Source organism: Castanea sativa, chromosome 11 (genome assembly GCF_040712315.1).
Source record: "Castanea sativa cultivar Marrone di Chiusa Pesio chromosome 11, ASM4071231v1".
NCBI classification, from domain to species: Eukaryota; Viridiplantae; Streptophyta; class Magnoliopsida; order Fagales; family Fagaceae; genus Castanea; species Castanea sativa.
The window spans coordinates 11,094,076-11,101,206 of record NC_134023.1 but is presented as its reverse complement, the minus strand read 5'-3'; the positions used below and the strand labels follow the sequence as shown (position 1 = coordinate 11,101,206).

The following is a 7,131-nucleotide window of genomic DNA, read 5'->3' as shown; positions in this document are numbered from 1 at the left end:
CCTTTTTTGTTGATTTGGGAGAAAAGAAAGAGAAAGAAATAAGATCATTCAAAGAACAACAAGCTGCGCAAATGGCAAGGAATGCTGAAATCAAGGAGGCCAAGACGCCAAATATTAGGTGTCTGTTGATATATGAAAGAATGATGTCAAGCCTGTGATGTCAAGTATAGTAGTTTACATCAAAGAACTCCAATAAAAAGAGTTATCAATATAGAGCTGTTCTTTATTGTCAGATTAACAGAAATTGGAACAAGAAAAGTATTTCATTTTATTTTTATTTTATTTTTTTTGACATTTTAGACTAGGAAAACATAATTAAAAAGTGCTTGAAACAATTAGTTGGCGAAGTAAAGGTGACTATAACAATTTGTGAAAACCAAAACAGCAAAAATCACCAGGAACATATTCTCAATTCATTAATTTTCTAAGTTTTCCACATAACCAATATGTACTTTAGAATCTTATTGTTAGGCTCCTCAACATATAAAAATGTAAAGAGACACCAACTCTTTTAAAATTTGTTTCTTACATTTTTCCCAAGCTTCATTTAAGCATCTTTATCCACAAAAAGTCATCAAATCCTAATCCTTAAACTGTAACTAAATCCCTTAGGTGAACTGACCTGTACTATGAACAAAAAATATCTTAAACAAGAGAGAGCATATGAAAAATTTAGAATCAAGAACAGACCAGCATAATGCCATCTCTAGTGGCAATTGAAACAATATCAGCACATGAAACTACCCCTGGACAAGCATTTTCAAGCTCCTCCTTGATGGAATCAATTTTATCAAAACCCCTCAAGGTCTAATTGGGTATGACCTGCCTCTTGATGGAAGTTTTTATCACCATTGCTGTCAACCAAGAGGACCAAAGCATCACAACCCTAATCAGGAAAATCCCACACAACATTAAGACCAACAAATTAATACCTACAAATAAGTGGCAAGAATCATAACATACAAATTGCTGTCTTATTTAACCTTTTAATATAAAAATTGATGCGTATACTAAGAATCACACTACTCACAAGAATTCAGAATTATAAGTCACTTCATGGGTCATAAATCAAGCAAGATAAAAATGATTGAAATAAGCATCTAATTGAAAATATAGAGGAAATCAGTCTACTGCTTAAAGCATCTTAGGTAGCATTAGAATATTTAACACCTCTCTTCAAGTTGGAAAAAAATAAAAATAATAACCCAACTCTTCAAGCGATCTAACCAAAAAGATCTTCAATCTGTAAAACGAAGGTAATATTACAAGGATGAAATAACAGTGAAGATTCCCCTTTAAAAAAATTCATTGACCAAGGAATGGTTTAGAATTTCAATGGAGTAGAGAAATTTCCTCTCACACTAGAGCATAAAGCAGGAGTCTTTTGGGTAAATATTGGTAAAAATGAAGTTTTTTGGGGTTATAGTCACTGTTCGAAGTTATTTGGGTAAATGAGGAGAGAGAGTGAATTTCGGCAACAGTGTTGCCGAAATTCGAAGAAAAGTATGAGAGAGAAAATCCAAACTGAGGAGACAGAAATTTTGAGAATTTCGGCAACAGTGTTGCCAAAATTCCTTCTGCCCAAACCCTGCCCGCTTCACTGAGTGCCCATGCGCGTGAGTGCCAAAAGGAAAAAATAAAAAAGGTTTGTGGCAATCCCTTTGCCGAAAATGGAGGGAAAAGAAAAGAAAAAAAAAAAAGAAAAGAGAATTACAGGGGGAAAGAAATAGGGGAAAAAAAAAAAGGAAAATTGGCAATGGGGTTGCCGAAATAGGGGGAAAGAAAAAAAAAGAAAAAAAAAAAGGAAAATTGGCAATGGGTTTGCCGAAATAGGGGGGAAAGAAAAAAAAAAAAAAAAAAGTAAAATTGGCAATGGGGTTGCCATAATAGGGGGGGGAAAAAAAAAAAGGTGGCCATGTAGTGCCACATTTTTTTTTTCTTTCCACCCTATTTCGGCAATCCCATTGCCACATTTCCTCTTTTTTTTTTTTTGTTTTTTTTTCTATTATTTCGGTAATTCCATTGCCATAATTCCTTTTTTTTTTTTTTTTTTTCTTTCCCCACTATTTTGGCAATCCCATTGCCACATTTCCTTTTTTTTTTTTTTTTTCTTTCCCCCCTATTTCGGCAACTCATTGCCAATTTTCCTTTTTTTTTTTTTCCTATTTCGGCACTACATGGCCACCTTTTTTTTCTTTTTTTTTTCTTTCCCCCCCTATTTCGGCAACCCCATTGCCAATTTTCCTTTTTTTTTTTTTTTTTTTTCCCTATTTCGGCAACCCCATTGCCAATTTTCCTTTTTTTTTTTCCTATTTCGGCACTACATTGCCACTTTTTTTTTTCTTTTTCTTTCCCCCCCTATTTCGGCAATCCCATTGCTGTAATTCTCTTTTTTTTTTTTTTTTTTCTTTTCCCTCCATTTTCGGCAATGGGATTGCCACAAACCTTTTCTATTTTTTCCTTTTGGGCACTCACGCGCATGAGCACTCAGTGAAGCGGGCAGGGTTTGGGTAGAAGGAATTTCGGCAACACTGTTGCCGAAATTCTCAAAATTTCTCTCTCCTCAGTTTGGATTTTCTCTCTCATACTTTTCTTCGAATTTCGGCAACACTGTTGCCGAAATTCACTCTCTCTCCTCATTTTCCCAAATAACTTCGAACAGTGACCATAACCCCAAAAAACTTCATTTTTACCAATATTTACCCAAAAGACTCCATAAAGCAGGGTCATTAAATGAAGTCTGACCTAAACAAAGCATTTAAAATGTAGCAGTTGCATAGTAGAAGCCATTTTACACTTTTGTATAGCTATAACTTAAACATAGAAGCTTATGCAGCCAGTAACAGTAATATGCCTCATTATTTAATATTCACACAAGTGCAGCCATTCCTGACTAGCATAAAGGAAATTAGAAATGAACTATTGTCTTAACAATTTAAAGAAATATTTTTAAGAAACCAAAATTATGAAATAGAGTATTTTCAAATAAATTAGTATAAAAGAATATACCTCAAATTAGTACTTGCATCCACAAAATTCTTCTTCCAACCATTTTTCCACGAGCATTCTTTTTGGATCTTCGAACCATGTTATGCCGTTCTCCATAAACAACATTAACAAGCCATTTCAGTTTTTCACTTGATAACACAAGATAACCCAAACCCAATCCAAACATGAATCCACATCCATATCCCAACAATACGACATTCCAATGAATACCATTCCCAGACTCAAAATTGTCTTCGTGGATGGTTGATGAGGGCGGTGGTTGTTTTCCTCATCATTACAAGTTCTTGTCAATGGAAATCCACATAAGCCCAAGTTTCCATTGTAAGATTCATTTGTAAAGGTATTGAACTGTTTACCTTGAGGTATCAATCCCACAAGATAGTTTTCCGATAGGTTTAAAACTTCCAATGATGTAAGATCTGTCAATTGTGTAGGAATTTCTCCTGTGAGCATGTTTGAGAAGAGATCTAACCATTCGAGATTGGTTAAATTTCCCAATGATGGAGGCATATGACCCATAAGATTATTGTGTGAAAAATTAAGCCCTTTCAGTGACTTAAGCTTTCCAAATGACTTTGGAATTTCCCCTTCAAAATTATTGTTGGAGAAATCAATGGTTGTGAAGAGAGTTTGGATTTTCACCATTACAATATAAAATCCTTTTATGGTGACCATCATAGAATCAGGATAGTAGTCATCACCCATATATTTCAATTTACCTTTATTTGCATCGATGCTTATCAAGGATTTGAAATGATTGATATATTTTGTTGGCAAAGGACCATGGAACTCATTATAAGAGAGGTCTATGATTCGCAAATTAAGGAATGGGAGTTTGGTCTTGGGATTGTCTATGGCGCCATGAAAGATGTTAGATCGCAAGACAAGAAGTTGTAACTTTGGAAGAGTTTCCAACCAATGAGGGAAGGTGTCATTTATCTTGTTGTTACCAAGATCTAGGACTTCCAACCATCTGCAATTGATCAACGATCTAGGCAATGACCCTTCCAATTGATTATCATTGAGGCTAAGACTTCTCAAGTAATTTCCCTTTGCAAAAGTTTCTGGAATCGTGCCATTAAGTGTATTATTTCTCAAATTCAAAACTATGAGGGAACTAGAGTTTACCAAACACAGAGGAATCATGTTACTCAAGTGATTATGAGACAAATCAATGATGTCGGGGAAAGGGATATTACAAATCAAGGAAGGTATATTTCCAGTTAAATTATTCCTTGACACTAAAAAGACATGAGCGTCCGACGAAGGTACTTGAAGTGGTCCTTGAAGCAAGTTGGAACTAAGATCAAGCCTATACAAATTCTTCCAAGGAAGGTGTCTAATACTTGTCAAGGAGTTGTACGAAAGATTCAAGAAAGTCAAAGAATACTCCCCCATCTCCAAAAACCACATCGAAATATTGCCTTTGATCTGGTTATTGGAAAGGTCTAACTCCCATAAACTTTCCATGGATTTTATAAAATCCGGAAAGTCACTTATGTTGCAAGATGACAAATACAAATCAAAAAGGTTGGGCAAAGTATAGTCTACAATGCTACAGGTGCTGAACCATAACAGAGGATTATGTGAAAGATCAATTGTGTGGAGAGTTTTGAGCTTTGAGAACATGCTTGACTCTAGAGGACCACTAATATTATTGAAGGAAATACTTAATTGTTTAAGGCTCACAAGTTTAGCAATCGAGATTGGAAGGTGGCCATGTAGGTTGTTATTACTCAAATCAAGATAATTTAAAGAATTATGCTGGAATTCTTCAATCTGCCCACTGAATTGGTTATTGTCTAGATATAAGTACTGCAAAGATGGTATGTCATACAACCAAGATGGTATAGTGCCGTTCAATAAGTTTTGAGATAAATAGAGATGTACCAATTTCGAAGGAATTTGACTAAGTGACTGACTATTGGAAGAACTGTTTGAAGATGAAACTTGTGTCCAGTTTGTTGAAAGATTTGGAAGTTGACCTGTGAAATTGTTGCCTGAGAGATCTAAATAAGTAAGTCCTGCATTGTTTAGGAGGGACCATGGACACTGACCACCAAAGTTATTATATGAGAGGTCCAAAGAAGTTATTTGTGTGAGGTTTGAAAGAAATGTTGGATTCGATGAACCTATGAAATTGCATCTTTTGAGGTACAATTCTTTTAAGGACTTGAGATTGCTGATTAAATTAGGTAAGTCAATTGGGAATCTGGTTTCAGAGAGACTTAAGGACTTGAGAGGAGTACTCCAGTTATACGTTGGAAGGGAACCGGTGAGATTGTAGTTGTAACGTACATCAAGCAGCTGGAGGTTTGGGAGGTGGAATATAATATCTGGGAATCTCCCTTTCAATCCACGATTATAAAGACGTCCACAATTATAAAGACGAAGAGATGTATATATATTTTAGGAATTGAGAAGGATATATATATATTTTGGGTGTTTTGGAATTGAGATGGCATAGAGACATATATGATGTATCTATATCTATAGGCGGCCACGATTATCAGAAGGGACCACAACCAGGACAGGATTATCAGGTACATGTAGACTATTCTAATCACTAGTGTTTTATAGCGTATTTTATGGGTTTGGGCGCTTTAACCATTTTCTTTACCTTCAGTTCCATTATTTTGTTTTTTACCGGATGGGTTACTCTATTTTTATTTATTTATAAGAACTAGTTTTGAAAGTAAAAAAAAATCAGATTATCCGGCTTAGATTTTAAAAATTAAAAAAATCCTTATAAACAAGTATCATAATAATCTCATATACTTTAGCTCTAAATTCACTCATACTGATACCTTTAGTAGATATATTTTTAATTTTTTTATTACCATCAGCTTATAAAAATAATTAACCTATGACATTTATGCTAGACATTTAGCACATTGTAAAGGATCCACCCACCCAGCAAATAAGAAATAAGGCATAATCGTTGAATTGCTCAGTTCTCATTTGCTATAGAAAAGAGTCAAAAGACCTGTCCAATTAATAAAAGTTGAATTCCAAGTTATTTCTATTTCTTACATATATCCTAGATACCCTTATTACTATTTCTTATATAATTATATAATGGATGGGGCTTTTATAAATGGGAAATGTATATGCATATCAGCATATGTAATATTTTATTAACCAAGTGGGGGAAGGCAAAGAGTTTTCCAAAGTCGCAGCTAAAGAAATGTTTAATTAGTAACTTTGCTTATATCTCTTAAAATTTGTGTGGGACAAAATAATATCACTATTCTTTTGAAAGTCATCGATCTGCCAGATTCTTTCATCCTTTGGAAACGTGTTTCACCATAAGAAGACTTTAACAAGTTTGATTTTGGGTTATAATTTGTTGACGTTTAACTTGAAAAGACTGGGAAGTCATATTTTTTTACAAGGTCAGTCTATTATTACCTACCCTGAATTTTGGACTATAAAATTGTTTGTTCAGATTGATGAGTTGCGGATTGAACGTGTTGCAAGTAATCTTTAAACGCGTACCGATCATATTGTCTAGGTGTCTGAATTAACCATGCTAGATTGAACGTGTAGAAATGGTACTGTTAGGGACTGTTTAATGTCATTTATTTCTTTTTGCTCAAATCATTTTTATTTTTAAAACACAAAAAAAAATTGATAATTACATAAAGAAAATTTTAATAAAAAATTATTTATATTACAAATTAGTTATATTCTCTAATTTTATTTCATTTTGTTTTTTAAGTTTAATATATTTTTATTCCATTTTTTTTTCAATTTAGTCATTTCATCAGTTTTTTTTTCTTCCAATTTTAACTTTATTTCTTTATTTATATTTTTCACTTTTCAAGATGATGTTGTTTTAATGGACTAGACAATGGGGATTGGATGCCAAGAGCCTTGTAGTTCAATTAGTTCTAGTAATTTTAAGATATCCAAAGTTCAAATCTCCTCATCACCTAAGTTGCTATCTTTTGCTTATGCTAAGTAGATATGTTAATTATTAAAATGATTTAGTTTTAGTGAAAATCTATTACCAGAATATTAAGTTACTTATTGTAGGTGGGTTTTTTTTGTGTCAATGGGTTAAAGTCTGCCTTGCTACACCTAGGCCCATCTTGCAGTGGATTAGGAAGTTGGGCCTGG

At 33.7% G+C, this 7,131-nt stretch overlaps 1 pseudogene; it reads right to left on the bottom strand.

Moving 5' to 3' along the window:
- Positions 1-284: 284 nt before the first annotated feature.
- LOC142616065 (receptor like protein 27-like) lies at positions 285-5,409 on the bottom strand (annotated as a pseudogene).
- Positions 5,410-7,131: the final 1,722 nt, after the last annotated feature.